Raw genomic sequence first — 26,990 nt, forward strand, 5'->3', positions numbered from 1 at the left:
CCAGTGACATTGAGAATGCTCAAGTGCAGGGGAGAGGGAGGGAGGAAAGTGCAAGGAGAGGGGCGAGGTGGAACGTGCCGAGGAAGGGATAAAAACAACAACAACTGGTAGCGCAGCCAGCAGGGTGGCAAGTGCGAGGTTTAAAGCGCAGACAAGGGGTGTCTGATAAGTGCAGGTAAGGGCACTGTAGGGTTACAGATACAGACCCAAGTGCAAGGATTGCGTGCAAGGGTTGCCAGGAGGCAGTGCAGGTGTGCGGCTGGGTGGGCAGGGACCTTGGCCCGAAATCAGAGGGTAGCCAGGTGCACGGAGCCGAAGCAGACAGATCAGCAGGGGAGCGGAAGAGCAAAGGCAGAAGCAAAGAGGAAGGTCTTGAGGTGCTTCCGGAACCAGAGATGGTTCTCCTCAAGTTTCAGTGTGGCAGGCAGGCTGTTCCAGAGGGAGGCCCCAGCTGAGGAAAGAGATCTACCCCCAACTCGTTGCTTGGAGAAGCGACCGGCCCTGAGGGAGTTGGAGGTGGAGGAGAAAAGAGCTCGAGTGGGAAGGTATTTACGGAGGGAGAGTTGAAGGTATTTTGGACCCAGGCCCCAGTAAGCCTTGTGGACAATGCAGAGGGACTTGAATTTAACCCTTGCAGCCACTGGGAGCAATGAAAAGATTTCAGGGCTGGAGAGATACGATCCCTGGGCTTCAGACCAAGGAAACGTCTTGCAGTCCTGTTCTGGATGAGTTGCAGAGGACAGAGAGAAGAAGCAGGCAGATTTAGAAAGAGGCTGTTGCAGTAGTCTAGCCTAGAGAGAATCAGAGCTCTAGATACAGTAAGCTTCTGGGGGAAGGAGAGGAAAGGAACAATACCTCTGCAAATGTACAGTTGGTAGTTTGACTTCTTAGAGATGTCAGAGATGTGAGAAGAAAAGGAGAGTGTGGAGTCGAAGATGACCCCAAGGTTCTTAGCCTCAAAGGTGGGAGCAGGAAGAGGGCCAAGGGAGGCCGGCCAGAGAGTGGCAGGAAAGGAGGGTGCAGGTGTGCCGATGAGGAGAATCTCTGCCTAAATGGGATTAAGGCAGAGATCATTGGCGGCAGACCAGTCCTGGATGGCAGACAGACGGTCAGAGATGAGGGAGGGAAGCCTGAAAACAAGCAGAGTGTCATCCGCATAGCACTGAAAGTTGAAGCAGAGAGCTGCAATGCAGTGGGAAATGGGTGCCAGGTATTGGTTGAACAGCCAGGGAGAGAGGTTAGACCCGTGGGGAACACCACAAGTAGAGAATGAGATGGCGAAAAGGAAGGACCCAAGTTGGACCTGGGAGGGCCGATCAGAGTGGAAAGAGGTCATCCAGGCCAGGGCCTGATCAGTGATACCCGGCTTATCACGGAGACAGTTGAGCAGGATGGCATGGTTGACCGTGTCAAAGGCAGAAGAGAAATCGAGTAGGATGAGGACCCAAAAGGGATGTTAGAGTCATGGTTGGACAGCAGGTCTTCACAGGTGTTCAGGAGAGCAGTTTCCATGCTTCTGACAGCTCTGAAGCCAGGCTGATGGTCATGGAGACAACCAACAGAGTCGGTGTGAAGATTAAGCTGGGAGATGGTCAGCTTTTCCAAGAGTTTGCCCTGGAAAGGAGTGATAGAAACCTGCGAAGTTAGCCGGGCCGGAGGGGTCGGCTGTGGAATTTTTGAGAAGAGGGTGCACAAGAGAATGCTTCAGAGTGGAGGGGAAGATTCCACAGGTGATGGAATGGTTACAGAAGTCGGCCAGATTCAGAGCAAGGGTGTCAATGTGGTCCTTGATGGTTTTGGACGAACAGGGAAGAACCTGTTTTGACTGGAATCACACAATCTCCTGGGCTTGCGCCAATCTGGTTTCCAACCAAGCCACGGCACTGAATCGGCCTTACTGGACCTAAAGATTCAACAGGATGATATCAAAGATGCCAAGAAGCAAGCCCTCCTCTTGTTACTGGGCCTGTCTGCAGCCTTCGACCATGTATACATATTGAATAAATCAAAAAGGCAGCCTATGATCGAGCCAGCCAGGAGTCAACCTGGAATTAGTCAAATGTGTTATCCATTGCGCCACTGGACCGCTGCTACAGCGTGAGCAGGAGTCAGCACTTTTGTAACGAAACAGAAGTTTCCTGCTTGAGACACAGTGAGAAACGTACTTCTCATTTTTACAAGGAGAGGTAGAAAAAAACGCTACAAGCCCACAATGAGCAGGTGAGCGAGCGTGTGCCATCATGAGAAACTTAGTTCTCGTTTTTCCCAGAGGAGAGGTAGAAAAAACGCACTAACTACGAACAAACAATGTGCTTTTGTGTGCCATGCGTGACAAGGCTCATTTTTAAATACTTTCTAGAACAAAAAGGCAGCATGCGAACGAGCCAGCCAGGAGTCGAACCTGGAATCTTCTGCTCCGTAGGCAGACGCGTTATCCATTGCGCCACTGGCCCTCTGCTGCAGTGACTCTTGGAATCAGCACTTTTGTTACGACGCAGAGGCTCATCATGCGGATTGAGCCATCATGAGCAACTTAGTTCTCATTTTTATAAGGAGAGGTGGTTGAAAACACGCCTACGAACTGACAATGAGCAGGCGTGTGCCATGTGTTAGAGACATCATGAGAAATAAGGTAGTTCCCATTTTTTCTCCCGAGTAGAGGTAGAAACACGCTGCAACAGTGACTACAAACACACAATGAGCTTTCGAGTGCCTTGCGTGAGAAGGCTCATTTTTAAATACAGAACAAAAAGGCAGCATTTGAACGAGCCAGCCAGGAGTCGAACCTGGAATCTTCTGCTCCGTAGGCAGACGCGTTATCCATTGCGCCACTGGCCCGCTGCTGCACTGTGAGCTGCATTCAGCACTTTTGTTACGAACCAGAGGCTCAGGTCGGGCTGCCTGAGACATCACGAGAAACTTTGTTCTCATTTTTACAGCGAGAGGTAGGAAAAACGCTACCAACACACAATAAGCAGGCGTGTGACATGTGTTAAAGAAGGCTCATTTTTAAATACTTTATTGAAAACAATACATACAAACATCTGACAAAGAACGCATTTGGCATCAGATACTGCCCGGATTGCAACTCTCTGCACGTATTTTCTGGCGAGTTTTACGGACCAAGCATCTCATTTATTGTACGATAGCACTCACATTTTCATGCGCAAATAACAGATTTAGACTGTTTTCACTTTTTAGTATTGTACCATTTTATGTGCTCGGTGCTCTTCAGTGTTAAATCCGCGGGAGAGGATGATCTGTACCCAGATCAACCCCAAAAGTGCCATACAGATATGAAACAGATAAGGCCTGAGGGATAGGCGTGCCAAGGAGTACTCGACGTGCATGCCACAGAAACGCGAAACATGCAACAAGTGAGAGACATAAAATGGGGTTTTTCACTTTAAGAAAATAACATATAATATATTGAATACAATTTTTTGTTTACTTCTTAAAAGGTGTTTTATTGAGCTGTAGCCTTCCTCTTAGAGAGCAGGACTAAGAAGCCCGGCTGGAGCATTTCAGCACATTTTTATTTCCTTTTGGCGATCGCTGTGTCAGGGTGTTGGGTTGGGGCTCCAAGATTGCCTAACACCAGGCGAGCAGTCTATCATGGGGAACAGTTTAGTATACAACACCGGTGCGATGAAGGCACATGGCCTACTCTGCAGTTTAAGCAGCACCTATAAGCCGAAACCGTTGCATTGAAGTACAGGTAGGAGGGAGATGACATGTGAAGAGGGACACACGACTTGGTTTTTTTTGGGTTATTTATTTGTTAAATATTGTTGGTTGTTTATCGTCTAATTGACTGCCTTGGGCCATGCTTACCTCTTTGGCCATTCCCACCCACTCCTTGCCCCTCCCACCCAAAACTCAACCCCTGGTATCTATGTTGTTTCTAAGCAGTCTGCTGTGAGTTAATGGCTTAATTGCGGCTGTAAATGGCTACCGGTATAATAACAAAAATCTTACCCAATTCTACCTGTCCTTAACTCACTACCCCACCCCCTCTATTCCCACCTCTCCCCTCTCACCCAATCTACCCTTATCCCCACCCTACTCTACCACCACTGACTATACCCCAAACCACTCTACACCTACCCCACTCTTCGCTACCCACAATATCCCACACCACTGTAGACCTACCCTACCCACTGCCCCACCCCACTGTACCCCTATCCATCAAACCACTGTAGACTGGCAAGGTGACACGAGGTCCTTTGATCCCAATAGATTTCGCCCAGCCTTTCCATATCTTCAGATCACTACCGAGTTAAGGTACGTGTTTGTTGAGTCTTCAACTTACCCCAGACCTACGCTAGTTGTTCAAGATCAGACAGGCAGTCAAAGTGAACAGGCACGCCTTTGACAGTGTCTCTTCGGATGTAGGTAGATGCACAACGTATTCTATTCTGAGGTCCATGCATTCTGCCATGTAAGCGCCAAACAGCCCTTTCACGGGAAGACCCTTCAAAAAGTAAAGACTCCGCTTTCTGTATGTTGGCATGTAGCACGTAGCCCATCTTGGCAGATAGCGTACATCACATTGCATCTAGTGGTGGCCCTATGTTGTGATTCTTCACTTGCCAAATCATAGCAGTGCTAAAAGGTCATGGCCAAGAGGCCTCAGCGGCAGGGGATCTGCGTCCAGTGCAAATTGGCACATGCCAAAACGTCCTGAACAATGGAGAAGGCAAAGAAGTTTCATTAGTGGTGTAATGGGAGGATAAATCGTGTTCCAGATGTTGGGGACATCCCTCAGACCTGTTAAGGGCCTCCATCACACCACTGAGGAATTATCCTTGTTTGTTACTGTTTGCAATGAATGATTGAAGGAGTTGCGTATCTTCAGATCTATAGATTCCTGCTATGATATGACATGATATTGTATTTGAATCGTACTCATACACGCGTGTTTCAGAGCGTGACGAGGCAAGGGAGGGGAAGAAGGGAGGACAAAACAGCGATCTTCCTAGGCCCAGTGACATTGAGAATGCTCAAGTGCAGGGGAGAGGGAGGGAGGAAAGTGCAAGGAGAGGGGCGAGGTGGAACGTGCCTAGGAAGGGATAAAAACAACAACAACTGGTAGCGCAGCCAGCAGGGTGGCAAGTGCGAGGTTTAAAGCGCAGACAAGGGGTGTCTGATAAGTGCAGGTAAGGGCACTGTAGGGTTACAGATACAGACCCAAGTGCAAGGATTGCGTGCAAGGGTTGCCAGGAGGCAGTGCAGGTGTGCGGCTGGGTGGGCAGGGACCTTGGCCCGAAATCAGAGGGTAGCCAGGTGCACGGAGCTGAAGCAGACAGATCAGCAGGGGAGCGGAAGAGCAAAGGCAGAAGCAAAGAGGAAGGTCTTGAGGTGCTTCCGGAACCAGAGATGGTTCTCCTCAAGTTTCAGTGTGGCAGGCAGGCTGTTCCAGAGGGAGGCCCCAGCTGAGGAAAGAGATCTACCCCCAACTCGTTGCTTGGAGAAGCGACCGGCCCTGAGGGAGTTGGAGGTGGAGGAGAAAAGAGCTTGAGTGGGAAGGTATTTACGGAGGGAGAGTTGAAGGTATTTTGGACCCAGGCCCCAGTAAGCCTTGTGGACAATGCAGAGGGACTTGAATTTAACCCTTGCAGCCACTGGGAGCAATGAAAAGATTTCAGGGCTGGAGAGATACGATCCCTGGGCTTCAGACCAAGGAAACGTCTTGCAGTCCTGTTCTGGATGAGTTGCAGAGGACAGAGAGAAGAAGCAGGCAGATTTAGAAAGAGGCTGTTGCAGTAGTCTAGCCTAGAGAGAATCAGAGCTCTAGATACAGTAAGCTTCTGGGGGAAGGAGAGGAAAGGAACAATACCTCTGCAAATGTACAGTTGGTAGTTTGACTTCTTAGAGATGTCAGAGATGTGAGAAGAAAAGGAGAGTGTGGAGTCGAAGATGACCCCAAGGTTCTTAGCCTCAAAGGTGGGAGCAGGAAGAGGGCCAAGGGAGGCCGGCCAGAGAGTGGCAGGAAAGGAGGGTGCAGGTGTGCCGATGAGGAGAATCTCTGCCTAAATGGGATTAAGGCAGAGATCATTGGCGGCAGACCAGTCCTGGATGGCAGACAGACGGTCAGAGATGAGGGAGGGAAGCCTGAAAACAAGCAGAGTGTCATCCGCATAGCACTGAAAGTTGAAGCAGAGAGCTGCAATGCGGTGGGAAATGGGTGCCAGGTATTGGTTGAACAGCCAGGGAGAGAGGTTAGACCCGTGGGGAACACCACAAGTAGAGAATGAGATGGCGAAAAGGAAGGACCCAAGTTGGACCTGGGAGGGCCGATCAGAGTGGAAAGAGGTCATCCAGGCCAGGGCCTGATCAGTGATACCCGGCTTATCACGGAGACAGTTGAGCAGGATGGCATGGTTGACCGTGTCAAAGGCAGAAGAGAAATCGAGTAGGATGAGGACCCAAAAGGGATGTTAGAGTCATGGTTGGACAGCAGGTCTTCACAGGTGTTCAGGAGAGCAGTTTCCATGCTTCTGACAGCTCTGAAGCCAGGCTGATGGTCATGGAGACAACCAACAGAGTCGGTGTGAAGATTAAGCTGGGAGATGGTCAGCTTTTCCAAGAGTTTGCCCTGGAAAGGAGTGATAGAAACCTGCGAAGTTAGCCGGGCCGGAGGGGTCGGCTGTGGAATTTTTGAGAAGAGGGTGCACAAGAGAATGCTTCAGAGTGGAGGGGAAGATTCCACAGGTGATGGAATGGTTACAGAAGTCGGCCAGATTCAGAGCAAGGGTGTCAATGTGGTCCTTGATGGTTTTGGACGAACAGGGAAGAACCTGTTTTGACTGGAATCACACAATCTCCTGGGCTTGCGCCAATCTGGTTTCCAACCAAGCCACGGCACTGAATCGGCCTTACTGGACCTAAAGATTCAACAGGATGATATCAAAGATGCCAAGAAGCAAGCCCTCCTCTTGTTACTGGGCCTGTCTGCAGCCTTCGACCATGTATACATATTGAATAAATCAAAAAGGCAGCCTATGATCGAGCCAGCCAGGAGTCAACCTGGAATTAGTCAAATGTGTTATCCATTGCGCCACTGGACCGCTGCTACAGCGTGAGCAGGAGTCAGCACTTTTGTAACGAAATAGAAGTTTCCTGCTTGAGACACAGTGAGAAACGTACTTCTCATTTTTACAAGGAGAGGTAGAAAAAAACGCTACAAGCCCACAATGAGCAGGTGAGCGAGCGTGTGCCATCATGAGAAACTTAGTTCTCATTTTTCCCAGAGGAGAGGTAGAAAAAACCCACTAACTACGAACAAACAATGTGCTTTTGTGTGCCATGCGTGACAAGGCTCATTTTTAAATACTTTCTAGAACAAAAAGGCAGCATGCGAACGAGCCAGCCAGGAGTCGAACCTGGAATCTTCTGCTCCGTAGGCAGACGCGTTATCCATTGCGCCACTGGCCCTCTGCTGCAGTGACTCTTGGAATCAGCACTTTTGTTACGACGCAGATGCTCATCATGCGGATTGAGCCATCATGAGCAACTTAGTTCTCATTTTTATAAGGAGAGGTGGTTGAAAACACGCCTACGAACTGACAATGAGCAGGCGTGTGCCATGTGTTAGAGACATCATGAGAAATAACGTAGTTCCGATTTTTTCTCCCGAGTAGAGGTAGAAACACGCTGCAACAGTGACTACAAACACACAATGAGCTTTCGAGTGCCTTGCGTGAGAAGGCTCATTTTTAAATACAGAACAAAAAGGCAGCATTTGAACGAGCCAGCCAGGAGTCGAACCTGGAATCTTCTGCTCCGTAGGCAGACGCGTTATCCATTGCGCCACTGGCCCGCTGCTGCACTGTGTGCTGCATTCAGCACTTTTGTTACGAACCAGAGGCTCAGGTCGGGCTGCCTGAGACATCACGAGAAACTTTGTTCTCATTTTTACAGCGAGAGGTAGGAAAAACGCTACCAACACACAATAAGCAGGCGTGTGACATGTGTTAAAGAAGGCTCATTTTTAAATACTTTATTGAAAACAATACATACAAACATCTGACAAAGAACGCATTTGGCATCAGATACTGCCCGGATTGCAACTCTCTGCACGTATTTTCTGGCGAGTTTTACGGACCAAGCATCTCATTTATTGTACTATAGCACTCACATTTTCATGCGCAAATAACAGATTTAGACTGTTTTCACTTTTTAGTATTGTACCATTTTATGTGCTCGGTGCTCTTCAGTGTTAAATCCGCGGGAGAGGATGATCTGTACCCAGATCAACCCCAAAAGTGCCATACAGATATGAAACAGATAAGGCCTGAGTGATAGGCGTGCCAAGGAGTACTCGACGTGCATGCCACAGAAACGCGAAACATGCAACAAGTGAGAGACATAAAATGGGGTTTTTCACTTTAAGAAAATAACATATAATATATTGAATACAATTTTTTGTTTACTTCTTAAAAGGTGTTTTATTGAGCTGTAGCCTTCCTCTTAGAGAGCAGGACTAAGAAGCCCGGCTGGAGCATTTCAGCACATTTTTATTTCCTTTTGGCGATCGCTGTGTCAGGGTGTTGGGTTGGGGCTCCAAGATTGCCGAACACCAGGCGAGCAGTCTATCATGGGGAACAGTTTAGTATACAACACCGGTGCGATGAAGGCACATGGCCTACTGTGCATTTTAAGCACCACCTATAAGCCGAAACCGTTGCATTGAAGTACAGGTAGGAGGGAGATGACATGTGAAGAGGGACACACGACTTGGTTTTTTTTGGGTTATTTATTTGTTAAATATTGTTGGTTGTTTATCGTCTAATTGACTGCCTTGGGCCATGCTTACCTCTTTGGCCATTCCCACCCACTCCTTGCCCCTCCCACCCAAAACTCAACCCCTGGTATCTATGTTGTTTCTAAGCAGTCTGCTGTGAGTTAATGGCTTAATTGCCGCTGTAAATGGCTACCGGTATAATAACAAAAATCTTACCCAATTCTACCTGTCCTTAACTCACTACCCCACCCCCTCTATTCCCACCTCTCCCCTCTCACCCAATCTACCCTTATCCCCACCCTACTCTACCACCACTGACTATACCCCAAACCACTCTACACCTACCCCACTCTTCGCTACCCACAATATCCCACACCACTGTAGACCTACCCTACCCACTGCCCCACCCCACTGTACCCCTATCCATCAAACCACTGTAGACTGGCAAGGTGACACGAGGTCCTTTGATCCCAATAGATTTCGCCCAGCCTTTCCATATCTTCAGATCACTACCGAGTTAAGGTACGTGTTTGTTGAGTCTTCAACTTACCCCAGACCTACGCTAGTTGTTCAAGATCAGACAGGCAGTCAAAGTGAACAGGCACGCCTTTGACAGTGTCTCTTCGGATGTAGGTAGATGCACAAAGTATTCTATTCTGAGGTCCATGCATTCTGCCATGTAAGCGCCAAACAGCCCTTTCACGGGAAGACCCTTCAAAAAGTAAAGACTCCGCTTTCTGTATGTTGGCATGTAGCACGTAGCCCATCTTGGCAGATAGCGTACATCACATTGCATCTAGTGGTGGCCCTATGTTGTGATTCTTCACTTGCCAAATCATAGCAGTGCTAAAAGGTCATGGCCAAGAGGCCTCAGCGGCAGGGGATCTGCGTCCAGTGCAAATTGGCACATGCCAAAACGTCCTGAACAATGGAGAAGGCAAAGAAGTTTCATTAGTGGTGTAATGGGAGGATAAATCGTGTTCCAGATGTTGGGGACATCCCTCAGACCTGTTAAGGGCCTCCATCACACCACTGAGGAATCATCCTTGTTTGTTACTGTTTGCAATGAATGATTGAAGGAGTTGCGTATCTTCAGATCTATAGATTCCTGCTATGATATGACATGATATTGTATTTGAATCGTACTCATACACGCGTGTTTCAGAGCGTGACGAGGCAAGGGAGGGGAAGAAGGGAGGACAAAACAGCGATCTTCCTAGGCCCAGTGACATTGAGAATGCTCAAGTGCAGGGGAGAGGGAGGGAGGAAAGTGCAAGGAGAGGGGCGAGGTGGAACGTGCCTAGGAAGGGATAAAAACAACAACAACTGGTAGCGCAGCCAGCAGGGTGGCAAGTGCGAGGTTTAAAGCGCAGACAAGGGGTGTCTGATAAGTGCAGGTAAGGGCACTGTAGGGTTACAGATACAGACCCAAGTGCAAGGATTGCGTGCAAGGGTTGCCAGGAGGCAGTGCAGGTGTGCGGCTGGGTGGGCAGGGACCTTGGCCCGAAATCAGAGGGTAGCCAGGTGCACGGAGCTGAAGCAGACAGATCAGCAGGGGAGCGGAAGAGCAAAGGCAGAAGCAAAGAGGAAGGTCTTGAGGTGCTTCCGGAACCAGAGATGGTTCTCCTCAAGTTTCAGTGTGGCAGGCAGGCTGTTCCAGAGGGAGGCCCCAGCTGAAGAAAGAGATCTACCCCCAACTCGTTGCTTGGAGAAGCGACCGGCCCTGAGGGAGTTGGAGGTGGAGGAGAAAAGAGCTCGAGTGGGAAGGTATTTATGGAGGGAGAGTTGAAGGTATTTTGGACCCAGGCCCCAGTAAGCCTTGTGGACAATGCAGAGGGACTTGATTTTAACCCTTGCAGCCACTGGGAGCAATGAAAAGATTTCAGGGCTGGAGAGATACGATCCCTGGGCTTCAGACCAAGGAAACGTCTTGCAGTCCTGTTCTGGATGAGTTGCAGAGGACAGAGAGAAGAAGCAGGCAGATTTAGAAAGAGGCTGTTGCAGTAGTCTAGCCTAGAGAGAATCAGAGCTCTAGATACAGTAAGCTTCTGGGGGAAGGAGAGGAAAGGAACAATACCTCTGCAAATGTACAGTTGGTAGTTTGACTTCTTAGAGATGTCAGAGATGTGAGAAGAAAAGGAGAGTGTGGAGTCGAAGATGACCCCAAGGTTCTTAGCCTCAAAGGTGGGAGCAGGAAGAGGGCCAAGGGAGGCCGGCCAGAGAGTGGCAGGAAAGGAGGGTGCAGGTGTGCCGATGAGGAGAATCTCTGCCTAAATGGGATTAAGGCAGAGATCATTGGCGGCAGACCAGTCCTGGATGGCAGACAGACGGTCAGAGATGAGGGAGGGAAGCCTGAAAACAAGCAGAGTGTCATCCGCATAGCACTGAAAGTTGAAGCAGAGAGCTGCAATGCGGTGGGAAATGGGTGCCAGGTATTGGTTGAACAGCCAGGGAGAGAGGTTAGACCCGTGGGGAACACCACAAGTAGAGAATGAGATGGCGAAAAGGAAGGACCCAAGTTGGACCTGGGAGGGCCGATCAGAGTGGAAAGAGGTCATCCAGGCCAGGGCCTGATCAGTGATACCCGGCTTATCACGGAGACAGTTGAGCAGGATGGCATGGTTGACCGTGTCAAAGGCAGAAGAGAAATCGAGTAGGATGAGGACCCAAAAGGGATGTTAGCGTCATGGTTGGACAGCAGGTCTTCACAGGTGTTCAGGAGAGCAGTTTCCATGCTTCTGACAGCTCTGAAGCCAGGCTGATGGTCATGGAGACAACCAACAGAGTCGGTGTGAAGATTAAGCTGGGAGATGGTCAGCTTTTCCAAGAGTTTGCCCTGGAAAGGAGTGATAGAAACCTGCGAAGTTAGCCGGGCCGGAGGGGTCGGCTGTGGAATTTTTGAGAAGAGGGTGCACAAGAGAATGCTTCAGAGTGGAGGGGAAGATTCCACAGGTGATGGAATGGTTACAGAAGTCGGCCAGATTCAGAGCAAGGGTGTCAATGTGGTCCTTGATGGTTTTGGACGAACAGGGAAGAACCTGTTTTGACTGGAATCACACAATCTCCTGGGCTTGCGCCAATCTGGTTTCCAACCAAGCCACGGCACTGAATCGGCCTTACTGGACCTAAAGATTCAACAGGATGATATCAAAGATGCCAAGAAGCAAGCCCTCCTCTTGTTACTGGGCCTGTCTGCAGCCTTCGACCATGTATACATATTGAATAAATCAAAAAGGCAGCCTATGATCGAGCCAGCCAGGAGTCAACCTGGAATTAGTCAAATGTGTTATCCATTGCGCCACTGGACCGCTGCTACAGCGTGAGCAGGAGTCAGCACTTTTGTAACGAAATAGAAGTTTCCTGCTTGAGACACAGTGAGAAACGTACTTCTCATTTTTACAAGGAGAGGTAGAAAAAAACGCTACAAGCCCACAATGAGCAGGTGAGCGAGCGTGTGCCATCATGAGAAACTTAGTTCTCATTTTTCCCAGAGGAGAGGTAGAAAAAACGCACTAACTACGAACAAACAATGTGCTTTTGTGTGCCATGCGTGACAAGGCTCATTTTTAAATACTTTCTAGAACAAAAAGGCAGCATGCGAACGAGCCAGCCAGGAGTCGAACCTGGAATCTTCTGCTCCGTAGGCAGACGCGTTATCCATTGCGCCACTGGCCCTCTGCTGCAGTGACTCTTGGAATCAGCACTTTTGTTACGACGCAGATGCTCATCATGCGGATTGAGCCATCATGAGCAACTTAGTTCTCATTTTTATAAGGAGAGGTGGTTGAAAACACGCCTACGAACTGACAATGAGCAGGCGTGTGCCATGTGTTAGAGACATCATGAGAAATAACGTAGTTCCCATTTTTTCTCCCGAGTAGAGGTAGAAACACGCTGCAACAGTGACTACAAACACACAATGAGCTTCGAGTGCCTTGCGTGAGAAGGCTCATTTTTAAATACAGAACAAAAAGGCAGCATTTGAACGAGCCAGCCAGGAGTCGAACCTGGAATCTTCTGCTCCGTAGGCAGACGCGTTATCCATTGCGCCACTGGCCCGCTGCTGCACTGTGTGCTGCATTCAGCACTTTTGTTACGAACCAGAGGCTCAGGTCGGGCTGCCTGAGACATCACGAGAAACTTTGTTCTCATTTTTACAGGGAGAGGTAGGAAAACGCTACCAACACACAATAAGCAGGCGTGTGACATGTGTTAAAGAAGGCTCATTTTTAAATACTTTATTGAAAACAATACATACAAACATCTGACAAAGAACGCATTTGGCATCAGATACTGCCCGGATTGCAACTCTCTGCACGTATTTTCTGGCGAGTTTTACGGACCAAGCATCTCATTTATTGTACTATAGCACTCACATTTTCATGCGCAAATAACAGATTTAGACTGTTTTCACTTTTTAGTATTGTACCATTTTATGTGCTCGGTGCTCTTCAGTGTTAAATCCGCGGGAGAGGATGATCTGTACCCAGATCAACCCCAAAAGTGCCATACAGATATGAAACAGGTAAGGCCTGAGTGATAGGCGTGCCAAGGAGTACTCGACGTGCATGCTACAGAAACGCGAAACATGCAACAAGTGAGAGACATAAAATGGGGTTTTTCACTTTAAGAAATAACATATAATATATTGAATACAATTTTTTGTTTACTTCTTAAAAGGTGTTTTATTGAGCTGCAGCCTTCCTCTTAGAGAGCAGGACTAAGAAGCCCGGCTGGAGCATTTCAGCACATTTTTATTTCCTTTTGGCGATCGCTGTGTCAGGGTGTTGGGTTGGGGCTCCAAGATTGCCGAACACCAGGCGAGCAGTCTATCATGGGGAACAGTTTAGTATACAACACCGGTGCGATGAAGGCACATGGCCTACTGTGCATTTTAAGCACCACCTATAAGCCGAAACCGTTGCATTGAAGTACAGGTAGGAGGGAGATGACATGTGAAGAGGGACACACGACTTGGTTTTTTTTGGGTTATTTATTTGTTAAATATTGTTGGTTGTTTATCGTCTAATTGACTGCCTTGGGCCATGCTTACCTCTTTGGCCATTCCCACCCACTCCTTGCCCCTCCCACCCAAAACTCAACCCCTGGTATCTATGTTGTTTCTAAGCAGTCTGCTGTGAGTTAATGGCTTAATTGCCGCTGTAAATGGCTACCGGTATAATAACAAAAATCTTACCCAATTCTACCTGTCCTTAACTCACTACCCCACCCCCTCTATTCCCACCTCTCCCCTCTCACCCAATCTACCCTTATCCCCACCCTACTCTACCACCACTGACTATACCCCAAACCACTCTACACCTACCCCACTCTTCGCTACCCACAATATCCCACACCACTGTACACCTACCCTACCCACTGCCCCACCCCACTGTACCCCTATCCATCAAACCACTGTAGACTGGCAAGGTGACACGAGGTCCTTTGATCCCAATAGATTTCGCCCAGCCTTTCCATATCTTCAGATCACTACCGAGTTAAGGTACGTGTTTGTTGAGTCTTCAACTTACCCCAGACCTACGCTAGTTGTTCAAGATCAGACAGGCAGTCAAAGTGAACAGGCACGCCTTTGACAGTGTCTCTTCGGATGTAGGTAGATGCACAAAGTATTCTATTCTGAGGTCCATGCATTCTGCCATGTAAGCGCCAAACAGCCCTTTCACGGGAAGACCCTTCAAAAAGTAAAGACTCCGCTTTCTGTATGTTGGCATGTAGCACGTAGCCCATCTTGGCAGATAGCGTACATCACATTGCATCTAGTGGTGGCCCCATGTTGTGATTCTTCACTTGCCAAATCATAGCAGTGCTAAAAGGTCATGGCCAAGAGGCCTCAGCGGCAGGGGATCTGCGTCCAGTGCAAATTGGCACATGCCAAAACGTCCTGAACAATGGAGAAGGCAAAGAAGTTTCATTAGTGGTGTAATGGGAGGATAAATCGTGTTCCAGATGTTGGGGACATCCCTCAGACCTGTTAAGGGCCTCCATCACACCACTGAGGAATCATCCTTGTTTGTTACTGTTTGCAATGAATGATTGAAGGAGTTGCGTATCTTCAGATCTATAGATTCCTGCTATGATATGACATGATATTGTATTTGAATTGTACTCATACACGCGTGTTTCAGAGCGTGACGAGGCAAGGGAGGGGAAGAAGGGAGGACAAAACAGCGATCTTCCTAGGCCCAGTGACATTGAGAATGCTCAAGTGCAGGGGAGAGGGAGGGAGGAAAGTACAAGGAGAGGGGCGAGGTGGAACGTGCCGAGGAAGGGATAAAAACAACAACAACTGGTAGCGCAGCCAGCAGGGTGGCAAGTGCGAGGTTTAAAGCGCAGACAAGGGGTGTCTGATAAGTGCAGGTAAGGGCACTGTAGGGTTACAGATACAGACCCAAGTGCAAGGATTGCGTGCAAGGGTTGCCAGGAGGCAGTGCAGGTGTGCGGCTGGGTGGGCAGGGACCTTGGCCCGAAATCAGAGGGTAGCCAGGTGCACGGAGCCGAAGCAGACAGATCAGCAGGGGAGCGGAAGAGCAAAGGCAGAAGCAAAGAGGAAGGTCTTGAGGTGCTTCCAGAACCAGAGATGGTTCTCCTCAAGTTTCAGTGTGGCAGGCAGGCTGTTCCAGAGGGAGGCCCCAGCTGAGGAAAGAGATCTACCCCCAACTCGTTGCTTGGAGAAGCGACCGGCCCTGAGGGAGTTGGAGGTGGAGGAGAAAAGAGCTCGAGTGGGAAGGTATTTACGGAGGGAGAGTTGAAGGTATTTTGGACCCAGGCCCCAGTAAGCCTTGTGGACAATGCAGAGGGACTTGAATTTAACCCTTGCAGCCACTGGGAGCAATGAAAAGATTTCAGGGCTGGAGAGATACGATCCCTGGGCTTCAGACCAAGGAAACATCTTGCAGTCCTGTTCTGGATGAGTTGCAGAGGACAGAGAGAAGAAGCAGGCAGATTTAGAAAGAGGCTGTTGGAGTAGTCTAGCCTAGAGAGAATCAGAGCTCTAGATACAGTAAGCTTCTGGGGGAAGGAGAGGAAAGGAACAATACCTCTGCAAATGTACAGTTGGTAGTTTGACTTCTTAGAGATGTCAGAGATGTGAGAAGAAAAGGAGAGTGTGGAGTCGAAGATGACCCCAAGGTTCTTAGCCTCAAAGGTGGGAGCAGGAAGAGGGCCAAGGGAGGCCGGCCAGAGAGTGGCAGGAAAGGAGGGTGCAGGTGTGCCGATGAGGAGAATCTCTGCCTAAATGGGATTAAGGCAGAGATCATTGGCGGCAGACCAGTCCTGGATGGCAGACAGACGGTCAGAGATGAGGGAGGGAAGCCTGAAAACAAGCAGAGTGTCATCCGCATAGCACTGAAAGTTGAAGCAGAGAGCTGCAATGCGGTGGGAAATGGGTGCCAGGTATTGGTTGAACAGCCAGGGAGAGAGGTTAGACCCGTGGGGAACACCACAAGTAGAGAATGAGATGGCGAAAAGGAAGGACCCAAGTTGGACCTGGGAGGGCCGATCAGAGTGGAAAGAGGTCATCCAGGCCAGGGCCTGATCAGTGATACCCGGCTTATCACGGAGACAGTTGAGCAGGATGGCATGGTTGACCGTGTCAAAGGCAGAAGAGAAATCGAGTAGGATGAGGACCCAAAAGGGATGTTAGAGTCATGGTTGGACAGCAGGTCTTCACAGGTGTTCAGGAGAGCAGTTTCCATGCTTCTGACAGCTCTGAAGCCAGGCTGATGGTCATGGAGACAACCAACAGAGTCGGTGTGAAGATTAAGCTGGGAGATGGTCAGCTTTTCCAAGAGTTTGCCCTGGAAAGGAGTGATAGAAACCTGCGAAGTTAGCCGGGCCGGAGGGGTCGGCTGTGGAATTTTTGAGAAGAGGGTGCACAAGAGAATGCTTCAGAGTGGAGGGGAAGATTCCACAGGTGATGGAATGGTTACAGAAGTCGGCCAGATTCAGAGCAAGGGTGTCAATGTGGTCCTTGATGGTTTTGGACGAACAGGGAAGAACCTGTTTTGACTGGAATCACACAATCTCCTGGGCTTGCGCCAATCTGGTTTCCAACCAAGCCACGGCACTGAATCGGCCTTACTGGACCTAAAGATTCAACAGGATGATATCAAAGATGCCAAGAAGCAAGCCCTCCTCTTGTTACTGGGCCTGTCTGCAGCCTTCGACCATGTATACATATTGAATAAATCAAAAAGGCAGCCTATGATCGAGCCAGCCAGGAGTCAACCTGGAATTAGTCAAATGTGTTATCCATTGCGCCACTGGACCGCTGCTACAGCGTGAGCAGGAGTCAGCACTTTTGTAACGAAACAGAAGTTTCCTGCTTGAGACACAGTGACAAACGTACTTCTCATTTTTACAAGGAGAGGTAGAAAAAAACGCTACAAGCCCACAATGAGCAGGTGAGCGAGCGTGTGCCATCATGAGAAACTTAGTTCTCATTTTTCCCAGAGGAGAGGTAGAAAAAACGCACTAACTACGAACAAACAATGTGCTTTTGTGTGCCATGCGTGACAAGGCTCATTTTTAAATACTTTCTAGAACAAAAAGGCAGCATGCGAACGAGCCAGCCAGGAGTCGAACCTGGAATCTTCTGCTCCGTAGGCAGACGCGTTATCCATTGCGCCACTGGCCCTCTGCTGCAGTGACTCTTGGAATCAGCACTTTTGTTACGACGCAGAGGCTCATCATGCGGATTGAGCCATCATGAGCAACTTAGTTCTCATTTTTATAAGGAGAGGTGGTTGAAAACACGCCTACGAACTGACAATGAGCAGGCGTGTGCCATGTGTTAGAGACATCATGAGAAATAAGGTAGTTCCCATTTTTTCTCCCGAGTAGAGGTAGAAACACGCTGCAACAATGACTACAAACACACAATGAGCTTTCGAGTGCCTTGCGTGAGAAGGCTCATTTTTAAATACAGAACAAAAAGGCAGCATTTGAACGAGCCAGCCAGGAGTCGAACCTGGAATCTTCTGCTCCGTAGGCAGACGCGTTATCCATTGCGCCACTGGCCCGCTGCTGCACTGTGAGCTGCATTCAGCACTTTTGTTACAAACCAGAGGCTCAGGTCGGGCTGCCTGAGACATCACGAGAAACTTTGTTCTCATTTTTACAGCGAGAGGTAGGAAAAACGCTACCAACACACAATAAGCAGGCGTGTGACATGTGTTAAAGAAGGCTCATTTTTAAATACTTTATTGAAAACAATACATACAAACATCTGACAAAGAACGCATTTGGCATCAGATACTGCCCGGATTGCAACTCTCTGCACGTATTTTCTGGCGAGTTCTACGGACCAAGCATCTCATTTATTGTACGTTAGCACTCACATTTTCATGCGCAAATAACAGATTTAGACTGTTTTCACTTTTTAGTATTGTACCATTTTATGTGCTCGGTGCTCTTCAGTGTTAAATCCGCGGAGAGGATGATCTGTACCCAGATCAACCCCAAAAGTGCCATACAGATATGAAACAGGTAAGGCCTGAGTGATAGGCGTGCCAAGGAGTACTCGACGTGCATGCTACAGAAACGCGAAACATGCAACAAGTGAGAGACATAAAATGGGGTTTTTCACTTTAAGAAAATAACATATAATATATTGAATACAATTTTTTGTTTACTTCTTAAAAGGTGTTTTATTGAGCTGTAGCCTTCCTCTTAGAGAGCAGGACTAAGAAGCCCGGCTGGAGCATTTCAGCACATTTTTATTTCCTTTTGGCGATCGCTGTGTCAGGGTGTTGGGTTGGGGCTCCAAGATTGCCGAACACCAGGCGAGCAGTCTATCATGGGGAACAGTTTAGTATACAACACCGGTGCGATGAAGGCACATGGCCTACTCTGCATTTTAAGCACCACCTATAAGCCGAAACCGTTGCATTGAAGTACAGGTAGGAGGGAGATGACATGTGAAGAGGGACACACGACTTGTTTTTTTTTGGGTTATTTATTTGTTAAATATTGTTGGTTGTTTATCGTCTAATTGACTGCCTTGGGCCATGCTTACCTCTTTGGCCATTCCCACCCACTCCTTGCCCCTCCCACCCAAAACTCAACCCCTGGTATCTATGTTGTTTCTAAGCAGTCTGCTGTGAGTTAATGGCTTAATTGCCGCTGTAAATGGCTACCGGTATAATAACAAAAATCTTACCCAATTCTACCTGTCCTTAACTCACTACCCCACCCCCTCTATTCCCACCTCTCCCCTCTCACCCAATCTACCCTTATCCCCACCCTACTCTACCACCACTGACTATACCCCAAACCACTCTACACCTACCCCACTCTTCGCTACCCACAATATCCCACACCACTGTAGACCTACCCTACCCACTGCCCCACCCCACTGTACCCCTATCCATCAAACCACTGTAGACTGGCAAGGTGACACGAGGTCCTTTGATCCCAATAGATTTCGCCCAGCCTTTCCATATCTTCAGATCACTACCGAGTTAAGGTACGTGTTTGTTGAGTCTTCAACTTACCCCAGACCTACGCTAGTTGTTCAAGATCAGACAGGCAGTCAAAGTGAACAGGCACGCCTTTGACAGTGTCTCTTCGGATGTAGGTAGATGCACAAAGTATTCTATTCTGAGGTCCATGCATTCTGCCATGTAAGCGCCAAACAGCCCTTTCACGGGAAGACCCTTCAAAAAGTAAAGACTCCGCTTTCTGTATGTTGGCATGTAGCACGTAGCCCATCTTGGCAGATAGCGTACATCACATTGCATCTAGTGGTGGCCCTATGTTGTGATTCTTCACTTGCCAAATCATAGCAGTGCTAAAAGGTCATGGCCAAGAGGCCTCAGCGGCAGGGGATCTGCGTCCAGTGCAAATTGGCACATGCCAAAACGTCCTGAACAATGGAGAAGGCAAAGAAGTTTCATTAGTGGTGTAATGGGAGGATAAATCGTGTTCCAGATGTTGGGGACATCCCTCAGACCTGTTAAGGGCCTCCATCACACCACTGAGGAATCATCCTTGTTTGTTACTGTTTGCAATGAATGATTGAAGGAGTTGCGTATCTTCAGATCTATAGATTCCTGCTATGATATGACATGATATTGTATTTGAATTGTACTCATACACGCGTGTTTCAGAGCGTGACGAGGCAAGGGAGGGGAAGAAGGGAGGACAAAACAGCGATCTTCCTAGGCCCAGTGACATTGAGAATGCTCAAGTGCAGGGGAGAGGGAGGGAGGAAAGTACAAGGAGAGGGGCGAGGTCGAACGTGCCGAGGAAGGGATAAAAACAACAACAACTGGTAGCGCAGCCAGCACGGTGGCAAGTGCGAGGTTTAAAGCGCAGACAAGGGGTGTCTGATAAGTGCAGGTAAGGGCACTGTAGGGTTACAGATACAGACCCAAGTGCAAGGATTGCGTGCAAGGGTTGCCAGGAGGCAGTGCAGGTGTGCGGCTGGGTGGGCAGGGACCTTGGCCCGAAATCAGAGGGTAGCCAGGTGCACGGAGCCGAAGCAGACAGATCAGCAGGGGAGCGGAAGAGCAAAGGCAGAAGCAAAGAGGAAGGTCTTGAGGTGCTTCCGGAACCAGAGATGGTTCTCCTCAAGTTTCAGTGTGGCAGGCAGGCTGTTCCAGAGGGAGGCCCCAGCTGAGGAAAGAGATCTACCCCCAACTCGTTGCTTGGAGAAGCGACCGGCCCTGAGGGAGTTGGAGGTGGAGGAGAAAAGAGCTCGAGTGGGAAGGTATTTACGGAGGGAGAGTTGAAGGTATTTTGGACCCAGGCCCCAGTAAGCCTTGTGGACAATGCAGAGGGACTTGAATTTAACCCTTGCAGCCACTGGGAGCAATGAAAAGATTTCAGGGCTGGAGAGATACGATCCCTGGGCTTCAGACCAAGGAAACGTCTTGCAGTCCTGTTCTGGATGAGTTGCAGAGGACAGAGAGAAGAAGCAGGCAGATTTAGAAAGAGGCTGTTGCAGTAGTCTAGCCTAGAGAGAATCAGAGCTCTAGATACAGTAAGCTTCTGGGGGAAGGAGAGGAAAGGAACAATACCTCTGCAAATGTACAGTTGGTAGTTTGACTTCTTAGAGATGTCAGAGATGTGAGAAGAAAAGGAGAGTGTGGAGTCGAAGATGACCCCAAGGTTCTTAGCCTCAAAGGTGGGAGCAGGAAGAGGGCCAAGGGAGGCCGGCCAGAGAGTGGCAGGAAAGGAGGGTGCAGGTGTGCCGATGAGGAGAATCTCTGCCTAAATGGGATTAAGGCAGAGATCATTGGCGGCAGACCAGTCCTGGATGGCAGACAGACGGTCAGAGATGAGGGAGGGAAGCCTGAAAACAAGCAGAGTGTCATCCGCATAGCACTGAAAGTTGAAGCAGAGAGCTGCAATGCGGTGGGAAATGGGTGCCAGGTATTGGTTGAACAGCCAGGGAGAGAGGTTAGACCCGTGGGGAACACCACAAGTAGAGAATGAGATGGCGAAAAGGAAGGACCCAAGTTGGACCTGGGAGGGCCGATCAGAGTGGAAAGAGGTCATCCAGGCCAGGGCCTGATCAGTGATACCCGGCTTATCACGGAGACAGTTGAGCAGGATGGCATGGTTGACCGTGTCAAAGGCAGAAGAGAAATCGAGTAGGATGAGGACCCAAAAGGGATGTTAGAGTCATGGTTGGACAGCAGGTCTTCACAGGTGTTCAGGAGAGCAGTTTCCATGCTTCTGACAGCTCTGAAGCCAGGCTGATGGTCATGGAGACAACCAACAGAGTCGGTGTGAAGATTAAGCTGGGAGATGGTCAGCTTTTCCAAGAGTTTGCCCTGGAAAGGAGTGATAGAAACCTGCGAAGTTAGCCGGGCCGGAGGGGTCGGCTGTGGAATTTTTGAGAAGAGGGTGCACAAGAGAATGCTTCAGAGTGGAGGGGAAGATTCCACAGGTGATGGAATGGTTACAGAAGTCGGCCAGATTCAGAGCAAGGGTGTCAATGTGGTCCTTGATGGTTTTGGACGAACAGGGAAGAACCTGTTTTGACTGGAATCACACAATCTCCTGGGCTTGCGCCAATCTGGTTTCCAACCAAGCCACGGCACTGAATCGGCCTTACTGGACCTAAAGATTCAACAGGATGATATCAAAGATGCCAAGAAGCAAGCCCTCCTCTTGTTACTGGGCCTGTCTGCAGCCTTCGACCATGTATACATATTGAATAAATCAAAAAGGCAGCCTATGATCGAGCCAGCCAGGAGTCAACCTGGAATTAGTCAAATGTGTTATCCATTGCGCCACTGGACCGCTGCTACAGCGTGAGCAGGAGTCAGCACTTTTGTAACGAAATAGAAGTTTCCTGCTTGAGACACAGTGAGAAACGTACTTCTCATTTTTACAAGGAGAGGTAGAAAAAAACGCTACAAGCCCACAATGAGCAGGTGAGCGAGCGTGTGCCATCATGAGAAACTTAGTTCTCATTTTTCCCAGAGGAGAGGTAGAAAAAACGCACTAACTACGAACAAACAATGTGCTTTTGTGTGCCATGCGTGACAAGGCTCATTTTTAAATACTTTCTAGAACAAAAAGGCAGCATGCGAACGAGCCAGCCAGGAGTCGAACCTGGAATCTTCTGCTCCGTAGGCAGACGCGTTATCCATTGCGCCACTGGCCCTCTGCTGCAGTCACTCTTGGAATCAGCACTTTTGTTACGACGCAGATGCTCATCATGCGGATTGAGCCATCATGAGCAACTTAGTTCTCATTTTTATAAGGAGAGGTGGTTGAAAACACGCCTACGAACTGACAATGAGCAGGCGTGTGCCATGTGTTAGAGACATCATGAGAAATAACGTAGTTCCCATTTTTTCTCCCGAGTAGAGGTAGAAACACGCTGCAACAGTGACTACAAACACACAATGAGCTTTCGAGTGCCTTGCGTGAGAAGGCTCATTTTTAAATACAGAACAAAAAGGCAGCATTTGAACGAGCCAGCCAGGAGTCGAACCTGGAATCTTCTGCTCCGTAGGCAGACGCGTTATCCATTGCGCCACTGGCCCGCTGCTGCACTGTGTGCTGCATTCAGCACTTTTGTTACGAACCAGAGGCTCAGGTCGGGCTGCCTGAGACATCACGAGAAACTTTGTTCTCATTTTTACAGCGAGAGGTAGGAAAAACGCTACCAACACACAATAAGCAGGCGTGTGACATGTGTTAAAGAAGGCTCATTTTTAAATACTTTATTGAAAACAATACATACAAACATCTGACAAAGAACGCATTTGGCATCAGATACTGCCCGGATTGCAACTCTCTGCACGTATTTTCTGGCGAGTTTTACGGACCAAGCATCTCATTTATTGTACTATAGCACTCACATTTTCATGCGCAAATAACAGATTTAGACTGTTTTCACTTTTTAGTATTGTACCATTTTATGTGCTCGGTGCTCTTCAGTGTTAAATCCGCGGGAGAGGATGATCTGTACCCAGATCAACCCCAAAAGTGCCATACAGATATGAAACAGATAAGGCCTGAGTGATAGGCGTGCCAAGGAGTACTCGACGTGCATGCTACAGAAACGCGAAACATGCAACAAGTGAGAGACATAAAATGGGGTTTTTCACTTTAAGAAATAATATATAATATATTGAATACAATTTTTTGTTTACTTCTTAAAAGGTGTTTTATTGAGCTGCAGCCTTCCTCTTAGAGAGCAGGACTAAGAAGCCCGGCTGGAGCATTTCAGCACATTTTTATTTCCTTTTGGCGATCGCTGTGTCAGGGTGTTGGGTTGGGGCTCCAAGATTGCCGAACACCAGGCGAGCAGTCTATCATGGGGAACAGTTTAGTATACAACACCGGTGCGATGAAGGCACATGGCCTACTGTGCATTTTAAGCACCACCTATAAGCCGAAACCGTTGCATTGAAGTACAGGTAGGAGGGAGATGACATGTGAAGAGGGACACACGACTTGGTTTTTTTTGGGTTATTTATTTGTTAAATATTGTTGGTTGTTTATCGTCTAATTGACTGCCTTGGGCCATGCTTACCTCTTTGGCCATTCCCACCCACTCCTTGCCCCTCCCACCCAAAACTCAACCCCTGGTATCTATGTTGTTTCTAAGCAGTCTGCTGTGAGTTAATGGCTTAATTGCCGCTGTAAATGGCTACCGGTATAATAACAAAAATCTTACCCAATTCTACCTGTCCTTAACTCACTACCCCACCCCCTCTATTCCCACCTCTCCCCTCTCACCCAATCTACCCTTATCCCCACCCTACTCTACCACCACTGACTATACCCCAAACCACTCTACACCTACCCCACTCTTCGCTACCCACAATATCCCACACCACTGTACACCTACCCTACCCACTGCCCCACCCCTCTGTACCCCTATCCATCAAACCACTGTAGACTGGCAAGGTGACACGAGGTCCTTTGATCCCAATAGATTTCGCCCAGCCTTTCCATATCTTCAGATCACTACCGAGTTAAGGTACGTGTTTGTTGAGTCTTCAACTTACCCCAGACCTACGCTAGTTGTTCAAGATCAGACAGGCAGTCAAAGTGAACAGGCACGCCTTTGACAGTGTCTCTTCGGATGTAGGTAGATGCACAAAGTATTCTATTCTGAGGTCCATGCATTCTGCCATGTAAGCGCCAAACAGCCCTTTCACGGGAAGACCCTTCAAAAAGTAAAGACTCCGCTTTCTGTATGTTGGCATGTAGCACGTAGCCCATCTTGGCAGATAGCGTACATCACATTGCATCTAGTGGTGGCCCTATGTTGTGATTCTTCACTTGCCAAATCATAGCAGTGCTAAAAGGTCATGGCCAAGAGGCCTCAGCGGCAGGGGATCTGCGTCCAGTGCAAATTGGCACATGCCAAAACGTCCTGAACAATGGAGAAGGCAAAGAAGTGTCATTAGTGGTGTAATGGGAGGATAAATCGTGTTCCAGATGTTGGGGACATCCCTCAGACCTGTTAAGGGCCTCCATCACACCACTGAGGAATTATCCTTGTTTGTTACTGTTTGCAATGAATGATTGAAGGAGTTGCGTATCTTCAGATCTATAGATTCCTGCTATGATATGACATGATATTGTATTTGAATCGTACTCATACACGCGTGTTTCAGAGCGTGACGAGGCAAGGGAGGGGAAGAAGGGAGGACAAAACAGCGATCTTCCTAGGCCCAGTGACATTGAGAATGCTCAAGTGCAGGGGAGAGGGAGGGAGGAAAGTGCAAGGAGAGTGGCGAGGTGGAACGTGCCTAGGAAGGGATAAAAACAACAACAACTGGTAGCGCAGCCAGCAGGGTGGCAAGTGCGAGGTTTAAAGCGCAGACAAGGGGTGTCTGATAAGTGCAGGTAAGGGCACTGTAGGGTTACAGATACAGACCCAAGTGCAAGGATTGCGTGCAAGGGTTGCCAGGAGGCAGTGCAGGTGTGCGGCTGGGTGGGCAGGGACCTTGGCCCGAAATCAGAGGGTAGCCAGGTGCACGGAGCTGAAGCAGACAGATCAGCAGGGGAGCGGAAGAGCAAAGGCAGAAGCAAAGAGGAAGGTCTTGAGGTGCTTCCGGAACCAGAGATGGTTCTCCTCAAGTTTCAGTGTGGCAGGCAGGCTGTTCCAGAGGGAGGCCCCAGCTGAGGAAAGAGATCTACCCCCAACTCGTTGCTTGGAGAAGCGACCGGCCCTGAGGGAGTTGGAGGTGGAGGAGAAAAGAGCTCGAGTGGGAAGGTATTTACGGAGGGAGAGTTGAAGGTATTTTGGACCCAGGCCCCAGTAAGCCTTGTGGACAATGCAGAGGGACTTGAATTTAACCCTTGCAGCCACTGGGAGCAATGAAAAGATTTCAGGGCTGGAGAGATACGATCCCTGGGCTTCAGACCAAGGAAACGTCTTGCAGTCCTGTTCTGGATGAGTTGCAGAGGACAGAGAGAAGAAGCAGGCAGATTTAGAAAGAGGCTGTTGCAGTAGTCTAGCCTAGAGAGAATCAGAGCTCTAGATACAGTAAGCTTCTGGGGGAAGGAGAGGAAAGGAACAATACCTCTGCAAATGTACAGTTGGTAGTTTGACTTCTTAGAGATGTCAGAGATGTGAGAAGAAAAGGAGAGTGTGGAGTCGAAGATGACCCCAAGGTTCTTAGCCTCAAAGGTGGGAGCAGGAAGAGGGCCAAGGGAGGCCGGCCAGAGAGTGGCAGGAAAGGAGGGTGCAGGTGTGCCGATGAGGAGAATCTCTGCCTAAATGGGATTAAGGCAGAGATCATTGGCGGCAGACCAGTCCTGGATGGCAGACAGACGGTCAGAGATGAGGGAGGGAAGCCTGAAAACAAGCAGAGTGTCATCCGCATAGCACTGAAAGTTGAAGCAGAGAGCTGCAATGCGGTGGGAAATGGGTGCCAGGTATTGGTTGAACAGCCAGGGAGAGAGGTTAGACCCGTGGGGAACACCACAAGTAGAGAATGAGATGGCGAAAAGGAAGGACCCAAGTTGGACCTGGGAGGGCCGATCAGAGTGGAAAGAGGTCATCCAGGCCAGGGCCTGATCAGTGATACCCGGCTTATCACGGAGACAGTTGAGCAGGATGGCATGGTTGACCGTGTCAAAGGCAGAAGAGAAATCGAGTAGGATGAGGACCCAAAAGGGATGTTAGAGTCATGGTTGGACAGCAGGTCTTCACAGGTGTTCAGGAGAGCAGTTTCCATGCTTCTGACAGCTCTGAAGCCAGGCTGATGGTCATGGAGACAACCAACAGAGTCGGTGTGAAGATTAAGCTGGGAGATGGTCAGCTTTTCCAAGAGTTTGCCCTGGAAAGGAGTGATAGAAACCTGCGAAGTTAGCCGGGCCGGAGGGGTCGGCTGTGGAATTTTTGAGAAGAGGGTGCACAAGAGAATGCTTCAGAGTGGAGGGGAAGATTCCACAGGTGATGGAATGGTTACAGAAGTCGGCCAGATTCAGAGCAAGGGTGTCAATGTGGTCCTTGATGGTTTTGGACGAACAGGGAAGAACCTGTTTTGACTGGAATCACACAATCTCCTGGGCTTGCGCCAATCTGGTTTCCAACCAAGCCACGGCACTGAATCGGCCTTACTGGACCTAAAGATTCAACAGGATGATATCAAAGATGCCAAGAAGCAAGCCCTCCTCTTGTTACTGGGCCTGTCTGCAGCCTTCGACCATGTATACATATTGAATAAATCAAAAAGGCAGCCTATGATCGAGCCAGCCAGGAGTCAACCTGGAATTAGTCAAATGTGTTATCCATTGC

General features: G+C 48.9%; 10 non-coding genes across 10 annotated transcripts; all 10 read right to left on the minus strand.

Annotated features, from left to right (window-relative positions):
• Positions 1 to 2,380: 2,380 nt before the first annotated feature.
• Positions 2,381 to 2,453, minus strand: TRNAR-ACG (transfer RNA arginine (anticodon ACG)). The gene has a single exon. It is a non-coding gene; the product is annotated as a tRNA-Arg (tRNA).
• A 312-nt stretch (positions 2,454 to 2,765) lies between these two features.
• TRNAR-ACG (transfer RNA arginine (anticodon ACG)) lies at positions 2,766 to 2,838 on the minus strand. Its single transcript has one exon. It is a non-coding gene; the product is annotated as a tRNA-Arg (tRNA).
• Positions 2,839 to 7,364: 4,526 nt separating this feature from the next.
• On the minus strand, positions 7,365 to 7,437 carry TRNAR-ACG (transfer RNA arginine (anticodon ACG)). The gene has a single exon. It is a non-coding gene; the product is annotated as a tRNA-Arg (tRNA).
• A 312-nt stretch (positions 7,438 to 7,749) lies between these two features.
• TRNAR-ACG (transfer RNA arginine (anticodon ACG)) lies at positions 7,750 to 7,822 on the minus strand. Its single transcript has one exon. It is a non-coding gene; the product is annotated as a tRNA-Arg (tRNA).
• Positions 7,823 to 12,348: 4,526 nt separating this feature from the next.
• TRNAR-ACG (transfer RNA arginine (anticodon ACG)) lies at positions 12,349 to 12,421 on the minus strand. The gene has a single exon. It is a non-coding gene; the product is annotated as a tRNA-Arg (tRNA).
• Positions 12,422 to 12,732: 311 nt separating this feature from the next.
• On the minus strand, positions 12,733 to 12,805 carry TRNAR-ACG (transfer RNA arginine (anticodon ACG)). The gene has a single exon. It is a non-coding gene; the product is annotated as a tRNA-Arg (tRNA).
• Positions 12,806 to 17,329: 4,524 nt separating this feature from the next.
• On the minus strand, positions 17,330 to 17,402 carry TRNAR-ACG (transfer RNA arginine (anticodon ACG)). The gene has a single exon. It is a non-coding gene; the product is annotated as a tRNA-Arg (tRNA).
• A 312-nt stretch (positions 17,403 to 17,714) lies between these two features.
• Positions 17,715 to 17,787, minus strand: TRNAR-ACG (transfer RNA arginine (anticodon ACG)). The gene has a single exon. It is a non-coding gene; the product is annotated as a tRNA-Arg (tRNA).
• Positions 17,788 to 22,312: 4,525 nt separating this feature from the next.
• On the minus strand, positions 22,313 to 22,385 carry TRNAR-ACG (transfer RNA arginine (anticodon ACG)). Its single transcript has one exon. It is a non-coding gene; the product is annotated as a tRNA-Arg (tRNA).
• Positions 22,386 to 22,697: 312 nt separating this feature from the next.
• Positions 22,698 to 22,770, minus strand: TRNAR-ACG (transfer RNA arginine (anticodon ACG)). The gene has a single exon. It is a non-coding gene; the product is annotated as a tRNA-Arg (tRNA).
• Between the last annotated feature and the right edge of the window lie 4,220 nt (positions 22,771 to 26,990).

The sequence above is a fragment of the Ambystoma mexicanum genome, chromosome 13 (assembly GCF_040938575.1).
Source record: "Ambystoma mexicanum isolate Mex_15411 chromosome 13, UKY_AmexF1_1, whole genome shotgun sequence".
NCBI lineage: Eukaryota > Metazoa > Chordata > Amphibia > Caudata > Ambystomatidae > Ambystoma > Ambystoma mexicanum.